Here is a 21367-nt window from a genome sequence, read left to right as displayed (position 1 = left end):
CCTTGGGGGGGGGGGCTACTTGGCAGTGGTACCCCTCCCATGGTTGCCATATGGAGTGGGCCCCCCCTCTTTCGGTTTTATTTGCACCTTAGACATGTAGGGCCCTGGGTAGGGGGGGGGGGTGCTTGGACATCACTGCCAGCAAGCAGCGGATGTCCTCCTAGCACCCTACCTGCCAATTTTAACCGCACCTTAGACATTTAGGGCCCCTTGGTGGGGAGGGTGAGGGGACATCACTGTGAGTAATCAGGAGATGTCCCCTCAGTGCCCTACCCGCCAATTTTAACTGCACCTCCCTTAGTACACACACCCCTCCCTCCTCAAAATACACACTCCAACATAAACACACACACATGCACACACACACATTTTGGAAGGAAGGTGGGACCTAGGACCATCTGCCTCTGCCCCTTCCCTGGTGGGGGGTACGGGTCCCTTGGCGACGGCTGCCGTGTCCCCTGGGTGCCGGTCTCCTGGGCCCGGCGGTAGTGTCTCCGCTCGGGGTGGGGGTGTGGGGGGGGTTCACATTACACCTGAGCTGGGGGTGTCGTGTCCCTTGCCCGCCAAACTTCCAACAGTGGCCGAGCCTGGTCGGGCCATGTTTACAACACCCCTTGTGGGCCCCCCCTTTTCCCCGGGGTGCTCCCCTCCGGGGTGGGGGTGGCTGGCCCCTGCCTTGCCCCTCTCTGGACCAACCGTGGGCCGGGTGGGTGGCTACCTGGAGTGCGGAGCAGGTCTCCCTTGGGGGGTCCTGGCTCGTACCTGGGGTTGGGGCGGGGGGATGCCCGGAACTCCTGGGTGGTGATGGGGTGCTCGTCTGGGGCTGTGGGTGCCCTTCTCGGGTGGGGCCCTGCGTTGGGCTCTTCCGGCGCGGCGGGGGGGCTGCTCTCCTGGTTGGGCTGGGGCGGCGCTCTCTTTCCCCCATGTTCCCTGCTCTCTGGCTCTTGGGGCCTCGCGGTGGTCCTGCTGGTCCTGGCCTGGGTGGCGGATTTGGTCGCCCGGGGGGCGGTTGTCCCCTACCTGCTGCCGTGTGGCGTTGGAGGGTTCCGGCTGCCGCTGCTGCTGCGGCGGCGGGTCTGGGTGTGGGGATGGCTGGGCGCTCCTCCTCCTTCTTTTCACATTCCACCATCCATTTTAGAATAACATAAACACTCACCTGAGCACAGGTGTTAGCTCACCTTTGCACTAATAGTTTGCATGATTGAATGAATGAAATATTTCACACTAGTTGGTTTAAAGGCATAGGTATTCGTGTATGAACACTATCTGTTTTGTGTACATGTCTAAAATATGTCCAACACAAGAGGCCCTCAGCTCTCATCTGTCTGCCCAGCTGTTGGACAGGACAAGTTGGAAAAAAATAAATAAATAAATAAAATCTGTATGCAGGTTTTTCACAATTTCATGATCTTTTTATATATTTATGAGAGATTTATTGGTTGATTGTGTATTTGCATGAGGTCATATTTATTTATTTAATTAAATATTTTTTTATTTAATTATGAACAGTATAGGACTCCATATTTGGCAGAGATGACACACAACGCATTTGAAAACATGTTTGCAAACGCAACAAAAGATTTTGAAAGCAAAATAAGAATCATTGAAAAGCAAATATTTAATATTTTCATTTGCAACGTTTGTGTGCAACGTGGTAGCAGAAATGTCACTCCATAGACTTTTGGGAGGACACTTAACAAATTGTGTCAAAAGAACAATTTCACACACTAAACCAGGCCCCCCCGCCAGAACATTGTTTCTTTTTATACCTCTCTCTCTGTAGTATTAAAAAATAATTAAATATAAGAAATAAAAAAGAGACACGACTCTCTCGCAAAGCTTAACTGATTGTAGCTAAAATGTTAGGTCACGTTCAAATGGATAAGTTAAATTTAGCTTAGCATTTTCTTCTTGAACAAATAATGGAATTCTACAAAGAAATCACAGAGTCCTAACTTGTAATTTGCATAGCATAACTGAACGATCTATTATTTACTTTGTAATGTTTCTTTAATGTCAATTACATTTACATTACTTCTTTTTCAGGTCGTAGGACTAAAAGCCGAAAAATTGAAGAAAGTTCTGAACAAAAATGTTTTTTTTCTGCTTCTCACTAAGTTTTTATAGAATAAACCCGTTCACTGATGATTCCTTTTATTCCTGAAAAGTTTCAAGACTGATTTTACTGTGTTTGGTTCCTGTATAACAATGTTTTTCAACCATTGTGCCGCGGCACACTAGTGTGCTGTGTGATATGGTCAGGTGTGCCGTGGGAAACACCCATTCACTGATCTAAAAACCTTTTACATCTCCAGGATATCCGCTCTTTGTTCATCCAATCAGGCCCTGATAAAACACTGAGTAGTTGGGAATATGAAAGATCATAAAATACTTTTTTCTTTGTGTTTATTTGATTCTATCAAAGATACTTTGATAAGAATGACGGTACTCCGATTTATCCGTAGCTTTGGCTCTGTTTTTGGAAAAGTCCCGCCCCTTCAACCGTCTCCACCAATCATTCTGGGAGGTTTAATCATATGTCATCAGTCTGACCAATCAGAAGTGGTTCAAGTCTTCTCTTCCTTGTTCCGATTCTGCTCATAAAGTCTCTCAGTTCCAACAAAAATACCAGCTAAAGCTCGTCTTTAGTGGTGTAGCTTTCCACAGAATCCGGTGTCAGACCGTGGAACAAGTGAACAAAACAATGAAGCTCAGAGAAAAGAGTCTGTCTGCCATCAGTGGCAGTTTTTGCACTACATCTCCCATGATGCATTGGGTTTAAGTGACAGCGTCTCAGCTTACAATAAGTCTTCCCTGTTAAACGTCTTGAAACCACAACAAACACACATCAACCAGTTTTGAAATCTTCTTGATGAAATCAGAGGTCAACAGTTTAGTTGTCCTTCAAGGTTTGTGTTTCTTAACAGCCAAACATCCCAGAGTTTGGTCCAAGTCATCTTTCTAACTGAAACACTTTTCTAATAACGTCTGGATTGAAGGACAAATTCGCTTTCAGACTTCAGTCACTTTTGAAAAATTAAAAGTTAATCTTAAATAGAAGTAATACCAACATTTAGGAAACAGGATTAAGATGAAGTGGCCACAATTAAACTAAATTGAAACAATGTAATCATCAAAAGAGAAATAAAACATTTTTGTTAAAGTTTTCAAAGACTTTATCTTTGATTAAGACAAAACAAAAACAAATAAAACTTCAACATGTTCACTTTTTGTGTAGCTACAGAAAACATAAATATAATGTTAGTTTTTTTGTGTAAAATTTATCAAACATATTGTGATCATATAATTGTTCAAAAATTACAGTTGCCTTTGCACCAACATTGAAATAAATATTTAAAAAATAAATCACTATTAAGAAAGAACATGATTCAAAAAAGTTCATTGTGTCTATAAATTATACTGAGTACTTAAATTATTTTTCTAGCAGACACTGGTTTGTTTTTGTTAAACGTACCAACATGTTTCGGTGGAAAACCTTCTGCCTTCATCAGGGTCGTCATCAGGTGGTAGTGTGTGACATCTTTATCTGTAGCTGAACGCAGCGTATTGTCACACGGATTAAATTAAGCCATAACCCCAAAACAGATCCCACATGGGGAGTTCATCGCAGCCACCATATGAGCATGTGAAAGAATCCAGGACCCAGGAGAAAAAGCATCAATAAAATAGCAGGCATTCTCAAAACCGCAAAACTACCACCAAGTAACATCACCAAAAAAGAAATGGCAGCCATCCGCAGTTTGAAAAAAAATAGAGAAATCACAATATTACCAGCGGACAAAGGCAGAACTACAGTCATCCTGGACACAGAACAATACGAAAAGAAAATGAATGAGATTCTTCAAGACCGGAACACCTATGAGGTCCTGAAAAGAGACCCCACAGAAGCAAAGAAGAAAAAACTCAAGACTATAATGAAAAAGCTACAGGAGGAAAAGAAAATAGACAAACAAACCTACAACCACCTCATACCGACAGCCAGCATCATCCCCCGAATCTATGGCACTCCAAAAATGCACAAACCTGGAGCACAACTGAGTCCCATGATAGACAGCATGGGATCAGTAACATAAAACCTCTCCAAATACATCGCCAACATTTTGAAACCCCTCCCAGGAAGCACAGACTACCATTGTGAAAATGCAAAACAGCTGGCAGAAGAACTCAAAAACACAAAGTTGGAAGCAAACGAAATATTCATTTCACATGACGTAGTATCATTATTCACCAGGACTCCAGTAGAAGCCACACTACAAATAGTGCAGGAACAGTTAACAGCAGACAAATCGCTAAGGAAACCTACAAATCTCACAGTTAAGGACATTACACAACTTCTCCGTTTAATCACTACATCCACCTATTTCCAGTTCCACAACACAATTTACAGACAAAAGGAAGGCTTTCCCATGAGTGACCCACTATCAGCCACAATATGCAGTTTCTTCATGGAGGACCTGGAAAAGAAAGCAGTAACATGTGCACCGCAGGACTGCCGTCCAACTCTATGGAAACGCTACGTCAATGACGTTCTGGAAAAGATCAAAGCAGGACACACGCAAGAGATCACAGACCACCTGAACACCATGGACGATACGGGACAAATCAAATTCACACACGAAGAGGAGAAAGACAACTCCATCAACTTCCTGTATATAAACATCACGCACGCCGAAAACAGGGACATAAAAATAAAGGTATACAGGAAACCAACACAGACCAATATTTATTATGGACATTGGAACACCCCACCACTCACAAAGTATCCGTCATAAGAACCTTATTTGACCATGCAGAACTGGTAACGGATGGGGAGGACAAAATGGAAGAGTTGTTTCTCTTTAGGCTTTTCCCATCAGGGGTCGCCACAGCGAACGAGTCACATGGTAAACTTGGCAATGTTTTATGCCAGATGCCCTTCCTGATGCAACTCTCTCAAAGCAACTGGGCTTGGGACCGGCACAGAAGTAGAGAAGGGAATAGGGAGCAGCCCAGAGTTGAACCTGGGTTTCACGGATGGTAGGCGCCGCAAACCAGCACGAGCTAAACCGGCTCCAAAGGACAAAACGGAAGAGAAGAAACACAAAGAAAACCCACTAACCAGGTGTCAATATCCCCAATGGGCCATAAAAAAGAGACAAAAACAGGTGAAGCAGAGGAAATACAAGGAAACAGAGAAGAAGAAACTGACAAGGAAATCAGAAAACAAAGGAATGGTTACATTGCCGTACATCAGAGGAAAAACAGAACGCATCCAAAGGGCAATGGAAAACATCACATCAGCCCTCCAGTCAATCCGTATAAAAAAAAAAAAAACTCAGGCAGCTACTGGTTCACCCAAAAGACAAGATCGAACAAAATAAGAAATGCAATGTCATTTATGAAATCCCATGTCACACCTGCAATAAAACATAAATCGGAGAAACAGGACGCACCTTCATCACAAGAAAAATGGAACATCAAAAAGAATGTGAAAAGGAAACAAATAAAATACTAACAAGAGCCAGACGACAACAGGCAGTACAAGAAAATATGAAATCAGCCATAACGGACCACTGCGAACAAGAAAACCACATCATGGACTGGGAAAAGGCCAAAGTCCTCTGAAGACAACAGACATCGCAGATGGACCATGGAGGCAGTGGAGATAAGAAAGCGAGCCAACACTTCCATGAACCGGGATGAGGGGGCCTTCCTGCATACATGGAGCAACATCCTCCAGCAAAAAATGGACATCAAAGGGCTCAGTCACAATCATCTGTTCACACACAACCACCTGATGACGACCCTGACAAAGGCAGAGGGCATTTGGTACGTTTAACAAAAACAAACCAGTGTCTGATGATAATAATAATAATGTAACCCTTGTTCTATCCTAGGCACTTTACCCTTGGGAGTTGGGTCATCTAGACCCACTAGACAGTGCTCTGAACCTTTTTTCTTCAATGATTAGTGATCTTCACTGGTGTCCATGGATTACATGAAATCTTTCCACCTTTATCCACCTTTGTCATGGTAGGGAGAACACGTCAATGCAAGGGGGGGGGTCATCTAAGATAGCCAGTGGCGCCTCCAGAAATTTTTCATGGGGGTGGCCGGTAGGGGGCCACATTAAATCTTGGGGTGGCACACAAAAACCATGAGCTAAATTTTTTAAATTCATTCTACTAAACGTAGTAAAACAACCTTTAGAAAACCAACAGAAAGTTAAATGCCTACTGATTTTTTTCTAGAACATTAAATTATAGTTGATACTACTATAAATTCTAGTAGATATCATTAGGCCAGTGTTTTTCAACCATTTTTGAGCCACGGCACACTTTAACCTTAACAAAAATCCCGCGGCACACCAGCAAAAAAAATGTAAAACATTTTTTAGAAAAAAAGGAGAAACTCATAGTCTGTATTGACCTACAGTCCCTCTGCAATCTCACATGCATTTTTGTGATAATTGTGGCAGAAAAAGCTGATGTAATAAAAGTTAAGTGAAAATATTCAAAAACTGTTTGATGTGTGTTTGTTGTTGTCACAAGACGTTAAGAGGATAGACTCATTGTGCGCTGAGACGCTGTCACACCAACCCAATGCATCATGGGAGATGTAAACAGCCGCCAAACGCAAAAAGACTAGCGTCTCTGAGCTTCATTGTTTTGTTCACTTTTCACGGTCTGATACCGGATTCTGTGGAAAGCTACCCCACTAAAGATGAGCTTTATCTGGTACTTTTCTTGGAACTGAGCGGCTTTATGAGCAGAATCAGAACAAGGAAGTGAAGACTTTAACCACTTCTGATTGGTCAGACTGAGGACATGTGATTAAGCCTCCTAGAATGATTGGTGGAGACAGTAAAAGGGGCGGGACCTTTCAGAAAACAGTTAAAACTGCAGCTAAATCACGGTACCGTCATTCTTATCAAAATGTTTTTAATAGAATCAAATAAACACAAAGAAAAAAGTATTTACGATCTTTCATATTCTGAATTTCAAAGTGTTTTATCAGGGCCTGTTTGGATGAACACAGAGCTGATATCCTGGAGATGGAAAATGTTTTAGATCAGTTAATGACGGTAATTTCCCACGGCACACTGGTGCGCTGCGGCACACTGGTTGAAAAACACTGCATTAATTCTAACTTCACCAGTTGGTCCAGGAACAGGTGGAAGACTTTTTGCTGAGTTCTGCCTTGTTTCTCTGAGCAATGATGCTGACTGTCCCTCATCAGATGCCGTCTCATCTTTGTCTTCCTCATTCTCTTCTGTCATTCATGCTGGCTGTGGATCATGCTGCTCTGTCTCATCTTCCTCCTCCTCACTACTTTTGCTCCTCCCCCTGCAAAAGAGTGCAGACGCTTTTTTCCCTGCTCCTGCTGCTTCCTGCTTTATTTGCTTTTTAATCATTTAATTAATCATTTTTAATCATTTTACTTCTTCCACACATCCTGGAATATCAGACTGGTCATCCTTTTTTGTGACTTCTACCTATACAAATCAATATTTTTGACAAGCCAGCGACATGTCCGGAAGAGGAAGAAAAACAAACTCCCACTGTGAACGCTGTCGGATCTACCAACAAGAAATAAAAGAGCTACAAACACGGATATTTACTTTGGAAACTGAAAATGGACTTCACAAGACCCTTCCAGTAACATCGGGTGGTAAGAAGCCCGCTCTTACCACAAACGAGAAGAATAACAGTGACATATACCTGAGTGATGTTGTGTCCTTTCCAAAACTTTGTGCGGAGGAACTCTGTGTTAAGCCAAAGCGTAAAGATGACAGAACATCCGAAATAAAGCTCACAAACAGATTTTTACCCCTAACACAATGTGATATTGAAGAACACAGTGAAATTGGACCACAGAGAAGGAGTCATAATGTTGGAAACAAAGCACAGGCAGAAAGAAAATCTGTGCCAAACGTCAAGGTCAGAGATACGCTGCTGCTTGGAGATGGCGCTATCAGTGGAGTCAGCCACAGAAGAATGCAAACTTTATGTTGCCCAAGTTCTACTGTTCCAGTGATTACAGGACTCTTATCTAAAGTCTTGTACCAAGGAGTTAAACGAATAATCATCCATGTAGGTGCTGTCGATATCAGAAAAGAACAGTCCGAACGTTTGAAAAAAGACTTCATCAAGTTATTTGAAGAGATTGACAAAGTAGAGGTTGAAGCATTCATCAGCGGACCTCTTCCTAACATCGATGGGGTGTCACTCAAGTTCAGCCGTCTGTTTCAGCTGAACAATTGGCTCTCCAGAGAGTGTGCTTCCAGAGGATTCCATTACATTGAGAACTTCAATACATTCTGGAAGCGAAAGGACCTTTTCATGGGAAGAGGCCCACACCTGAACAGAGGTGGAGCAAGAGAGTTAGTGAAGAACCTCCTCCACGCTCTGGGGCATAGAGGCCAAGGCCCTGAAAAGGCAGTAAGGAAGGACCGAGCCAGTGTCCCAGGAACCACAGCACAACGGCAACAACAACTACCTCCACCAACACCGGTCAATGACTTGGATCCGGCAGCACCAGCACCACAACCACCTCCACCTAAGGACTCAGCTCCAACAGCATTACAGCAACCACCTCCATCTAAGGACTCACCTGCACCAGCACCACAACAACTACCGCCAGCTAAGGACCCAGCTGCAGAACCACAACAACAACCACCAGATTTGGCCCCAGAAATTCCACCATCTGACCAGCTGTGGGCGCCCCCTGCTACGTCTACTCCCAGTGAAGACTCACTTTCCTTTTCGTCCCCCCCACTTTCACCCATGGCCCTACCTAGCCATTTTGATAGCCTCATCAAGTCAGGAATTAAGATGGCTCCCCTAACACCTGTGAGCCTCACACCACACAGGAGCTCTCCTACCCCTCCAGCGCCCCCTCCTCATCCTTCACCCAAAGTCCCTCCAACACGGCCTTCATCCAAACCCCCTCCAACACGCCCCCTCCGTCGTTCACCCAAATCCCGTCCAGCTCCCACTCCTCCCGGTCCATCACCCAAACTACCCTCAACTCAACCTCTCCTGCGCGCCTCTAGACGTGCTATTCCCCGGAGCTAGGATGAAACGGGCCCCCAGTGTCCTAGGAAAGGTTATGTCAAACTGGGGCCCTGTGATGAACAGCTTCCTTCTGGTGATATACCTGTAGTTGCACCACGTAGACTGCAAAAAAGGGCAGTTAGACTGTCCAATCAAAGAAATCTAGTTCACATCCCTTGCAAGAAGGTTTTGACCAGTCCCAAGGAAACTAATCTCAAACTTGCTGCACTCAATGTCAGATCTTTATGCAACAAATCATTTTTAATCAATAATCTTATCTCTTCTTTTAATCTTGATTTTATGTTTTTAACTGAAACATGGCTTGACAAAAACACAGGAAACATAGTTCTAGTCGAATCAACTCCCCCCAACTACAAACATGAATCGGAAATACGAGAAAATAAAAAGGGTGGAGGCGTTTCTGCACTGTTTAGAGATAATATTGCAACCCGCAGACTATCATTTGGTGTGTTTTCATCATTTGAGTACGTGTCCTTTAAGATTGAGTTAAAACAAACTCCTCCCTTACTCTGCATAGTTATGTACAAACCTCCTCAGCACAGCCAAAGTTTTATTGATGATTTCACTGAAATGCTCTCAGTTGTGTGCACAGACTTTGATGGTCTAGTCATTACAGGTGATTTTAATGTTCATGTTGATAATGTCAATGACAGAAATGCAAAAGAGCTCAATGCTGTCCTTGAAACCTTTGGTCTAATTCAGCATGTGAGTTGCCCCACCCACAGCAGAGGGCACACTCTGGACCTGCTCATCACAAGGGGGGTTACTATTTACAATGTCAGTGTGGTTGATGTCGCCCTCTCTGATCATTTCTGTGTATTCTTTGACCTGTCTGTTGCTCCCAAACCACCGCCTGGCCCTGCAGTTGTCCAAAGGAGACAAATAAATGAGAGCACTAGGGCACAGTTTGTAGAAATGATAAACCCTGAAAACGTCTCTGGTGCCAATGTTGATGAAATGCTGAATTCTGTTACTTCTAGCATCTTGAATGTTCTGGATGCCATTGCCCCTATGAAAGTTCAATTGAGAAAACATAGACAGAAAGCTCCCTGGAGGAATGATGATCTAGTCAGGGCACAGAAACAACAGTGCCGCAGAGCCGAGCGAAAGTGGCGCAAGTCAAAACTCCAGGTTCATTATGGAATATATAAGGCGGAGTTGTACGCTTATAACCAGATCTTATGCAGAACAAGGGAAAGGTACTTCTCTGAAATAATTGGAAGTTGCAGCAGCAACTCTCGTATCCTGTTCACAACAGTTAACAGATTAACTAACCCCCCAACCCAGCTACCAATAGAATTGGTTTGTACACCTAAATGTAATGAGTTTGCTGTATTTTTCAATGACAAGGTTCAGGGCATTAAAAAAGCCATCAACTCCACAACACATATAACTATCGAACGGCCACCTACTCACTCTAAGCTGACTCACTTTATACCTGTCACTGACCAAACTGTCCAAGAGACCATCACCCGTCTGAGCTCGTCTACATGCTGCCTTGATGTGTTACCCACTAGATTTCTAAAGTCTGTCTTGAACAGTGTGTTGCCATCAATTACTCAAATAGTTAACATGTCTCTTCAATCTGGAATATTTCCAGAGGCCTTAAAAACTGCAGTCATTAAACCCCTCCTGAAAAAGAGCGGTCTTGATCCCACTGTACTGAATAATTACAGACCTATCTCTAATCTGCCATTTTTAGGAAAAGTCCTTGAAAAAGTTGTCTACCAACAGCTCACTGACTTTCTCTTATTAAACAATTCGTTTGATGTTTTCCAGTCAGGTTTTAGACCCCATCATAGCACAGAAACTGCTCTTATCAAGGTAACCAATGACATCCGCCTGAACACTGATGATGGAAAAGTCTCTGTCTTAATCCTGCTAGACCTGAGCGCTGCCTTTGATACTGTTGATCATGGGATCCTTTTGCACAGACTCCAAGACTGGGTTGGCATCTCTGGATCTGCCCTAAGTTGGCTCAAGTCTTATCTGGAAGACAGGAAATATTTTGTTGAAATTGGGAGTTGTGTCTCAGACTACATGGGCTTGAATTGTGGTGTGCCCCAGGGATCGATCCTGGGACCCCTTCTGTTCAACCTCTACATGCTGCCACTAGGGCAGTTAATACGCAGTAATAACATATCTTATCACAACTATGCAGATGATACTCAGATCTATGTGTCACTGACAACAGGTGAATATGGGCCGGTGGATTCTCTCAACCACTGCCTCCAACAGATCAGCGCGTGGATGCAGAACAACTTTCTCCAGCTAAACTCAGACAAGACCGAAGTTATTGTTTTTGGCCCACAGAAACAAAGAGAAATTGTCAGCAGCTACCTTCATTCTCTCTCTCTCAAACCCTCAAATCAAGTCAGAAATCTAGGGGTAATCATGGACTCTGACCTGAACTTTAACAGCCATATCAAGTCAGTAACATCAGCGGCATTTTACCACCTGAAAAACATTGCCAAAATCAAAAACATAATCTCAAAGCGAGACCTGGAGATACTTATCCATGCATTTGTCTCCAGTAGGTTAGACTACTGTAACGGCCTGCTCACCGGCCTGTCCAAACGAGCTGTAAAACAGCTTCAGTACATCCAGAATGCTGCTGCTCGAGTCCTGACCAAAACCAGGAAGTATGATCACATTAGTCCTGTGCTCAGGTCTTTGCACTGGCTCCCTGTACCTCAAAGAATAGACTTCAAAGCAGCTCTGCTTGTGTACAAGTCTCTCCATGGCCACGCACCAAAGTACATCTCTGACATGTTAGTGCCATATGAACCATCTCGTACTCTGAGGACCTCAGGGACCGGCCTCCTGTTGATTCCCAGAGTCAGAACTAAACAAGGGGAATCAGCGTTTCAATATTCTGCAGCTAAAATCTGGAACAGCCTCCCTGAAGGCGTAAGACAGGCCTCTTCTGTGCTCATGTTCAAATCTAGACTTAAAACATTTCTGTTTAGCCGTGTATATGACTGAAAGGTCCTATCTGCACCTTTCTTTCCTTCCTTTCTTTTTAAATCTTTTTTTTTTTCTTCCTTTTCTTTTAAAGTAAATTTTATGTTGATTATTTCTATGATGTATTGTGATTTTAATGCACTTTTCTGTTTTGTGAAGCACCTTGAATTACTTTGTGTACGAATTGTGCTATACAAATAAACTTGCCTTGCCTTGCCTTGCCTACTCCTCTGTTGCTCCCCTTCCATCTCTTTCGCTCCTTCTGCTGTACTTTTCTTCTTAAAATAAGAATATATGTTGAATTTCTCTTCATTCTCTGAAAATTGACTTACACAAGCATCAACTATGACTATAGGTAACTATATGTGGAAACAGGACAAAAACCCATCAAAATGTTGTGGTAACACAACAACCAGTGCTTAAATAGTGCCATAAAAATGAGAGGCGCGTGTGACAGGGCCATTCTTTTTTACATATTAATAAAAAGTAATGGCACATCCACCACCGCTGATGATGTCGAAGTATTTGCGCAAAACACAGATCAGGTGATCTAAAGTACAGTAAAGAGATTGTTAAAAGAAACCACTGAAAATATTTAACAGGCATGAACAGAAATGTAGTGTTTTGGGATGTGTGATTGTGTGCGCGTGTGAGTGCGTGCGCGCGCGCATGTGTGTGTGCGTGCGTGCGTGCAGAAACTGTTGCTCGCGCGATGCAGGAAGAGAGGGGGGAGAGCGCGTGTGAGTGTGTGGAGCGCATACACACGCGGTCAGTCGCCGTTTTGGACTTAAGGAAACAGTAATACAGAAAGTTCACCTTTAGTAACTGATACTGGTTCGTTTGTCAAACCGGCCCGGAGGCTCTGGGGGTTCGAACGCGGAAGTGAACCCCACGTCTTATACATGTTCTGCGTCCAGCGGCTCGTCTTTAGATGTCTGCACACTCAAAGGCAGCTGGGAGGGGAGGAGGTGTGGGCCTGTTTAGGTGATCAGAGCGACTTGCCCCCTTGCTGGCTGTGCATTTGGGATGAAATGCACAACTGATCCTACCACAGCTTATAGTGGCTAGTGGGGTGGGGTGGCCACTGGAGTGGCCAGGTGTCGGAGAGGGGTGGCCCCTGGTGGCGCCACTGAAGATAGCACAAGGGTTAAGTATTAAGAAAGAACATATTTGTTTTTTTGTGAGGTTACATGAAATTGCATGTTGATAAACTGGAGGAAAAAACAACTACCAGGGTAAAATTTCAAATGATTTAGTTGAAAATGATAACGGAAAAATAACTTGTCTTTTATTACACTTTTAGAAAAAAACTGCTGCAACTTCCAGCTTTTTCTGCCACAATTAGCACAAAAATGCATGTACGATTGCAGAGAGACTATACAGTTTCTCCTTTTTTAATTTTTTGGATGCTGGTGTGCCGCAGGATTTTTGCCAAGAATAAAGTGTGCCTTTGCGCAAAAAAGGTTGAAAAATATGGAGTGATATTTCTGCCACCATGTTGCACACAAAACTTTCTAAGTTGAACACAAAACTTTCTAAGTTTTTTGCTCAAATGTTTCTTTTTTTTGCTCAATTTTTTTTTTTTGCTTTCAAAAACGTTTTTGGCGTTTGCAAAACACTTTTTTTTTACGTGCGTTGTGTCAAATCTCGCTTTTGTCTTCTCTTTGATTTTGCTGACTACTTTGAGCGCGACTTAGCGTGATATGACTGCCACTGGCATCGCCAAAAAGAAATTCGCATGCGTTGTGTGTCATCTCACTTTTTTCCTATCTTTGCCAAGTTAAGTTTCGGTTTGATGTGACCAAGCTGCCATCAAACAGCTGCTGATTGGTCCAGATTCTAACCAATCAAGTGTCTCTGTCTCATATTGACGGTACTCCGAGGCAGACATTGACTTTGGACTTTGTGTCGGTTCTGTTCGTACGGGGTTCTGCCGTTTTCAACCACTCTGGCCCGTTTGTCTCAGAGTAAAACCCAGAAGGAGCAGCAAAGCAGCTAAAATAAAACAGAGTTTAGTATTTATTCATGTCTGTGTAGAGACCAACGTGTTTAAAACGTCTGCAGCAAAAAAAAAAAAAAAACGTCCGAGCTCCGACTCCATCCAGCCGGAAGAAGTTAAACTTTTTAAGATTTGTATCTGAACTATTGTTTTATTTTAATAAATAATTGTTGAAATATTAAGAGAAAATAGCATTTTTGATGACTAATATTTTTAAACTTTGGACAAACGCTCACAAGTTCTAAAACATGAGACACTGGTGAAAATTTACATAAAAGTTAAAAATGCTTCTTCTGATAAATGCATTGAGTCTCCTGTGGTGAGCCATCATTCTTTGCTTATTACTGCTGTTCATCTGATCCCAAACACGTGTGCAGCATAAAATAATATGTGCTTTAAATTTTTTATTGTTTTGTTTTAACAAACAGACCTTAAAGAAAATCACACTTTTCACTTATATTTTGCTCTGCAGGATTCACAGATCAAACAGACCTGTTGATGTAATGTCAGCAGATAAACTTTACAGTTTCAGGAGATCCTCAGCCATAAATTCACAAATTTGACTTCATAAAAATGAATGAATGCTAAAAAAAAAGAAAGTATGAATTATTATGAATTATTTAAAAAATGAAAACGTCTTCATCCAAAAATGAGCGTAAAAAGAGCTGGTTCAGCCTCTGAGCCTCGGCAGCAGACACCATGTTAGATTCATATGGGGATTTGATTGGTTAGAATCTGGACCAATCAGCAGCTGTTTGATGGCAGCTTGGTCACATCAATCCGAAACTTAACCTAGCAAAGATAGGAAAAAAGTTAGATGACACACAATGCATGCGAATTTCTTTTTGGCGATGCCAGTGGCAGTCATATCACGCTAAGTCGCGCTCAAAGTAGTAAGCAAAATCAAAGAGAAGACAAAAGCGAGATTTGACACAACGCACGTAAAAAAATGTGTTTTGCAAACGCAAAAAACGTTTTTGAAAGCAAAAAAAAAAAATTTGAGCAAAAAAAAAAAAAAAATTTTGAGCAAAAAACTTAGAAAGTTTTGTGTTCAACTTAGAAAGTTTTGTGTTCAACTTAGAAAGTTTTGTGTGCAACATGGTGGCAGAAATTTCACTCCAGAGAAAAACACTGCTCTAAAAAATGTAGAGTATGTTTTTTTATCCTAACTCTGGCTCTCTTCTCAGGTTCTCCTGGGGCCTGTTTCAGAAAGGAGGTTAAGTGTAAACTCTGAGTGCATTAACCCTGAAATCAGGGAAACCCTGGGTTTTCCGTTTCAGAATGGAAGGTTTGTTAAACCAGAGAAAGCAGAGTAAGTCAAACCCGTTTCTGAAAGAGAGGTAACTTATACTCAGAGTCAGTGTCCATGATTACTTACGCTGTGAACCTAACCTGGTCGGGAGCAGGTTTTATTCCCTAAACTCAAGATTTCTGCCGGTCCCCTCCCCTTTTTAAAGACGAAGCGGTATTTTTTGATTTAACCTTCATTGCCCCAATTTCCGTCACACAGAGACAAGTGACAAGAATGGCTTGTCCTTTTTTGGAGGACCCAATAGACGAGGAGGCTGCATTAATTCCTAGAGAATTACATTTACGTCGTGCGAGGATTTTGAGACCTAGACTCGAATTTTTTGTCATTTCCCCATACGTTTTTTTTTGAGCGTTACCATTTTTCGTTGCAGTCAATTACATATATACAATGAAAACAACATTATATATGTATTGCTATGTAGATGTTTCATATTTCAAATATTGTCAACAAAGCCTACATCCATGACATGCTCAAATTTGACCTGATTAAATTGTGTTTTTATACTTCATTTTTAGCTGCTGCCATGTTCTTTTAATTCCTGCAGGATTGCATCTACATGAAAATGAAATCAGGGACATTGAATTAGACTAATGTAACAATTACTTTTAGGAAACACAATTTGCTAGTACTGCTTAATTTCTTAATCCCATATAAACCTATACCACTTGATCAATACAAGGGTAGACAAAAGTTCACTTTTAAAAACACAATTGCATGTATTAATATTAAACTGACCAACGTTTGCAAGAGGGGAAGGTTAATAAAAAAAGTCCTCTAAACATTACCGACGTTAAATGCATTCCCCCCCCCAATTGGTTCTGCACACTATGCAGCATTTCATGCAATTACACCAGGAATAACACTTCAAAAGTACACCTAAATATCGCCATTTTTATTTCACACCTTACGCTATTTAAAAAGTTATTACAGCCAATATTTTATAACAATGATTTAAATGCAAACTTACGCATGAACTTGGGTAGCTATGTTTTCCCACGCTAACTGTCTCTGTTTTGCAGATGCAGCGGTGTTGCTTTTCTTCTGGAATATGTGCTCATATTCACTGTAACTTTGCAGCAGCACGTCAAGTTCAGCTGGCGAAAAATACGCAGACCTCTTTTTTTCCACAGTTGCCATGGTGACTCGTAATATCTGTGCTCCATTGATAATGGCTTCTTATAGTCGCGGTGCGCACGCTTAACTCCGAATCAGTCCACTCAGAGTTGATTGACCTAACTCCGATCAGCTGCTCTGAAACAGAAAACTCAGAGTTGTTAATCCCTCGATTGACCAACTCAGAGTTCAAGTTTAACCTCAGAGTTGGTTGAACCTTCTTTCTGAAACAGGCCCCTGGTTGCTTAAGCACACAAACAAACCTACTATGTGGCAATTCATCTGAGATCACTGCAAAAAGTTGCTCTTTTCTTTTTTTAACTTGCTCTGTCCAAAAGCTGAAACAAAAAACACATGAGAGCTGAAAGCCTCTTGTGTTGGACATATTTTACTTTTACAACAGGGGTTGTGAATCTTTTGGTAAATAGTGTATACTTATATAGCGCTTTCTACCTTCTTACGAAGGCCCAAAGTGCTTTACAGTCACATTCACCCATGCACACACACATTCACACACATATTCACACACTGATGGCAGCTCCGCTGCTGAACACTGGCGCCAACCTCCAACCAGAGGCAAGGTGGGGTTCAGTGTCTTGTCCAAGGACACTTCGACACATGGGCGTGCAAGGCGGGAATCGAACCTGCAATCTTACGATCATGGGTCGACCGCCCTACCGCTGCACCACGGCCGCCCCTTTTGACATAATAGGTGTTAATTTTATTTAACCCCTTTTGTAATTTAGGCTTAACTTTATTCATCTTAATTATATTTGTAACAATTTTTTGTTGGACTGGACGGAAAAGCTGCATACTGCTGGTAGCAGCATACATCCCTCCCAGCTCCACCAACAGGAGTGAGGCTCTGTATGAACTACACCAGTACATCAGTGAGCAGCAGACAGCACACCCTGATGCCATCCTCATCCTGGCCGGGGACTTCAACCATGCAAACCCCAAGAGCGTGTTTCCACAACTCCATGGACATATCAACTTCCCCACAAAAGGTAAAAACATCTTGGGCAATGTTTACACCTCACACAGTGGAGTCTACAAAGCCCTCCCCCTCCCCCACCTGGGCGCCTCAGACCACACCACTGCTATGCTAATGCCAGCATACAGGCCAAAGGTCAAAGCCATCAGACCAGCTAAAAAGCTAGGTGTGGCTGAGGGATCTACTGAGGCTCTACAGCAGTGGTCTCCAACCCCCGGTCCGCGGGTCATTTGGTACCGGGCCGCACAGAAAGAATAAATAACTTGCATTTCTTCTGTTTTATTTATTTCAGAATCTTTGTTTTATTTTGAAAAATTGCCTGATTCTCTGGTACATCGGTCTATTCAGGGCTGCTCATTACGTCGATCGCGATCGACCGGTCGATCTTCAAAGACATGACAGTAGATCGCAGGTCGCAGCAAAGATCAATAAAAAAAGTACTTCTAAACAATCCAGCAGCCAATCAAAATCCTCAACGAGAAGTACGGGACTTGATTGATATGCAGAACAGCCAATCAGACATCTTCTAATACATATGTCACTGCAATGCGTGTTTAAATTCACTGAGCGCAAATTCCGTCTGTCATCAGAAAGTCGCTTTCTGACCGCAGCACATCAAGTCCCCGGGAGAAAACCACTCCGGACAACCAGCGTGTTTATTGAAGCCGCCCCGCATGTGTCCTCCCGCAATCAGCTTTGTGGTTCTCCCCTAGATAAATACGAGCTCATTAAGGAAGCTGTTTTTTACGTGGCACGCGCTTCGTACGGAGCCAGCAGCGCCTTTGAAATGCCATGATGCTCCCCCTACTGCACGGTTTACAGCAGAGCATGACATACGATAGTCGCTGCTTTCACACCAAGGCCTCCGCCGTAGCAGCAGCAGCAGCCAGGAACGCCCCCAACACCCGTACAACAGCAGATATAAGTTGCTCTTTTCTAAATGCAATTCTGTATTCTGATATTTAAAGAAGTTGACTAAAGTCCTTTATGTTCTCATGTGACGTCCTCAAGTCTTGATGATATGTGGATTGTGAGACAGTTTTTCTTTAAGCAAGGTAGTGTTTTACTGATATGATCCATAAAGCCTTAAAGCTCCTCTACATTTAATAAATATTTAAAAAATGTATTGCCACATAAAATATATTTTCAATCTTGACTTGTGATCACTTCTACGTTTAGTTATGTCATTGACTCTCTCACAAATCTTTTTACTAATAGGAGATGGTTTGCCTATTTACTCAGGTGTGTTTCAGCTTATCCACAAAATTATTTCTTTCTATCACAAATAGACAAGTATCATAAATACATATTTTGTTGATAAAATATGAAAGCTCCCTATTTTCAGCTCTAGGTCTTTTTCTCCAACTTTCAGTGAGACTTCCAGTTAGATGCTCAGCAGCATATCTAAAGAAGCCTGCTCAAACCAGCAGAAGATCCAAACATATTCAATAATTTAGAATGCACAAAATGTTCTTGAAGAGATCCTATTTGGGCCTTTTTTGCATAAACACCTGACCATGGCAGCACAGTACCCCCCCCTAAAGTGCTTACCTGTCTAAGTCAAGCAAACAGCAGCCCTGGTGGTGTTTTTGTGCCAATTTTTGAAATGGAACAACCATGATAGATTGCCAATCAAAAACCATTTCCCATTCAGTTGAGATATTTTAGATAATAAATCATTGAAAACTTGTAAATTTACAAGTTTTTTTTCTCTTAAATATACAACTAAATATCTCATAATTTAATAGTTATGACTTTCTTTCCCCTAAATTTACAACTTAAAAGTCGTGATTTAAAAAAAAGGCAAAGAACATTAGATGCAGATGTCACTATGTGGAGAGCTGGGTAAATTTATATTTTTCGACTAACATATATATGTAAGAAATTATGTTATCTAGTAAGAAAACCCCCTAATCTAGTACAAATATCACGTAGCTCTCAGGAGCACCGAATAGTTTGAAACTGAATTATTTTTTTTTCCGCCGGTAGGAAAAAAAAGTCCTAATTTTCTCTCTTTACGTCATTACCGTTGTGCTGCGGTTTTATGCCGTTGTGCTTCGGGTAATGCCATTGCGTTGTTTCTTTTGTATGTAGTGTGAGCCTTGTCGGCCACCGTAGTTTTGCTTTTCCTTTGCTTCCTCTAATGGCGAAATTGCCCATTTCGGTTGTTTCTTTTAAAAAATCATAACTCGCCACAGGAATGGACTAGAATTGTGCTTTTTTTTAAAAAAAAAACATCCTTATAATTTTTACTTTTCATGAGATTAAACCGGCAATGAGCCGGCAATGTCTGAGCCGGCATGACATGTAGTTCTCTGACACTCATGGTTTATGAGGTAGGAAGTGGCGTTAAGGGTCTTGCCCCAGGACCCTCACTGGATTATGTTCATAGCTTACCATTGCATGAGAGAGAGAGAGATCTTTTGCAGCTTGTCATCTCAAATGTAGCTTGCATGCTAAAACAGTATGGGGATCCATGGTTTACGCCATCAACATGAATCAATTGATTCTGACATGGAAAAAAGCAGCTTTTCAAATCGACTTTGCAGTGATATCTAACACCTTACTAGTATTGCAAAACGGTGCAAAGCCCTCTTTTTTCCCCCCAACAGATTGAACTAGTTCACATTGACCGAGTAAACAGTCACAAATCCGCTCTTCTTCATGTCACAATCGGTTGATTTATGTTGACTGAGTAAGTACTACTGAATGGTGTTGCATATCAGAACAAAGCTGCTTTTCTCCACTTCAAAATTTGCTGGAATTAGGTTAATTGTGTCAACGGTTTAAGAGTTATGGTCATCGAAAACATGTCAACACTGGAGCTAAAGCTTTTAAGCTTCTTTAACATAACTAAATTAATGTGTAACATTTGGCACACAAAGACAGCATCTGTTGGGGATCTGCCTACTCATTTAATGGTTCAATGAAGTGAGCATGAAAAGAAATTATTTTAAAGCTTCAAAATGCAAATAAAAGACAAGAAGACATTTGTCTTAAAACACATAACATTAAAGCTCATAGGATTATAGAAGGTGTGGGAGCTGAGCCAGACAATAATTTGACCTCAAAATCAAATAAAAAAGATTGTTGACACGATAATCAATGCCAAAAAGAAATAATAATAAATCAAAAACACAAATGTTCAAGACTTTTAGCTTCTTTTACATAATTGTGGATTCAAAGAGCCTTTTTTGTGCCTAATGTTTCCATATGCAAATTTCTAGGCGAACTTCTCTCCAAAGGCAGAGGGGCCACAGGCCAATCCCCAGGCCCTCTCCTCTAATCTGTATTCTCCCTCTGTTCTCTTAATTAGGGGGGTGCAGACAAGAATCTGCAGTTAATTGCAGTCGCTTGTTCCTGATTTTATATCTCCCTTGAGAAAAATCCTTATCTTGCCATGTATGCCTCACCCCCTCTAGTGTCACTACTTTCATCTCTACATTATGGAGCCTCTGTCCCTAAAATAACGTGTTTTAATCTACGTTATTTAAAGGCAAAAACAGGGGCAATAAAATATCTACTTGGGTTTGCTAAACCAGTCTCCTCCTAAAGCAGATCTTCCATTTGCCTTGTTCTTCTTTTTAGGATTAGAAAGTACGTTTATGTGTGCAGGAAAAGAATGACAGCTTGAAGCCTCTGGGTAGAGCGACAGACATCACCTGGGGGACTTCATCAGTCTTTTACAGCACATCAACGATAGCACAGCTTTATGAACCAAGAGCACAAAAAGTGCTCCTTTGGGCGCTAACAGTAGGCCCCAGACAACAGTAAAGTAGTATTGTCATATAAATCAGCTTGATGTTCCAACATCTAAGTGTCCCTGTTTTGCCTTACCATCTAGAGCAGTACATGGACAAACAATTTTACTGATCAGTAAGATGAATTTTAATAATAATTGATACTTT

At 41.9% G+C, this 21367-nt stretch overlaps 1 protein-coding gene and 1 long non-coding RNA gene across 2 annotated transcripts in view; both read right to left on the bottom strand.

The window, feature by feature from the left end:
- Positions 1 to 21367, bottom strand: part of lsamp (limbic system associated membrane protein) — an 834470-nt gene that overhangs the window by 395587 nt on the left and 417516 nt on the right. The window lies entirely within an intron of this gene.
- Positions 8086 to 12552, bottom strand: LOC144996790 (uncharacterized). The gene is made up of 2 exons (XR_013659606.1): positions 8596 to 12552; positions 8086 to 8553 (listed from the first exon to the last, which is right to left on the bottom strand). It is a non-coding gene; the product is annotated as an uncharacterized LOC144996790 (long non-coding RNA).

This window comes from Oryzias latipes, chromosome 13, assembly GCF_053564925.1.
Source record: "Oryzias latipes strain Hd-rR chromosome 13, Olatipes_Hd-rR_3.1".
Taxonomy (NCBI): Eukaryota; Metazoa; Chordata; class Actinopteri; order Beloniformes; family Adrianichthyidae; genus Oryzias; species Oryzias latipes.
The sequence above is the reverse complement of the archived record's forward strand: the minus strand, read 5'-3'. Positions and strand labels throughout refer to the sequence as shown.